We start from the raw sequence: 487 nt of genomic DNA on the forward strand, positions 1-487 counted from the left end.
GACGTTTCTGGAAAAAGAAAGCTTAGCCTGCAGTCTATTTCTGCATTAGTCAGCTCTATTGTGGCTGTCTTGCCAGCAGAGCAGGATAATACAGACACACACACACTCTCTCGCACACATACACACACACACACACACACACACACACACACACACACACACACACACACACACACACACATACACACATGTACAGTTCACACACATATTTAAAGCCAAAGAAGCCAAGGGAGAGAAGATTTCTTCTGACAGCAGACTGATAAAAGAGTGAATCACTGAGATGAGACGAGGACAGAAGCTTCACGAGGAAAAGTTCAGCGGTGGGTTTTAAAGAAATGTCCTTTAAATGCGTCTTTGTCAGAAACATCACAGCGGTGCTGGTGGAGTCTCGAAACAGCACATTAATCAGGGAAATGCACAGAGACTGCTCAGTTGATTTGAATATATTTCCCATCAGTGGAAAAATGGAATCGGACTCTTTTGTTTT

This window comes from Seriola lalandi, unplaced genomic scaffold (genome assembly GCF_002814215.2).
Source record: "Seriola lalandi dorsalis isolate HSWRI2012SDOR001 ecotype SW California unplaced genomic scaffold, Sedor1 jcf7180002051754, whole genome shotgun sequence".
Taxonomy (NCBI): Eukaryota; Metazoa; Chordata; class Actinopteri; order Carangiformes; family Carangidae; genus Seriola; species Seriola lalandi.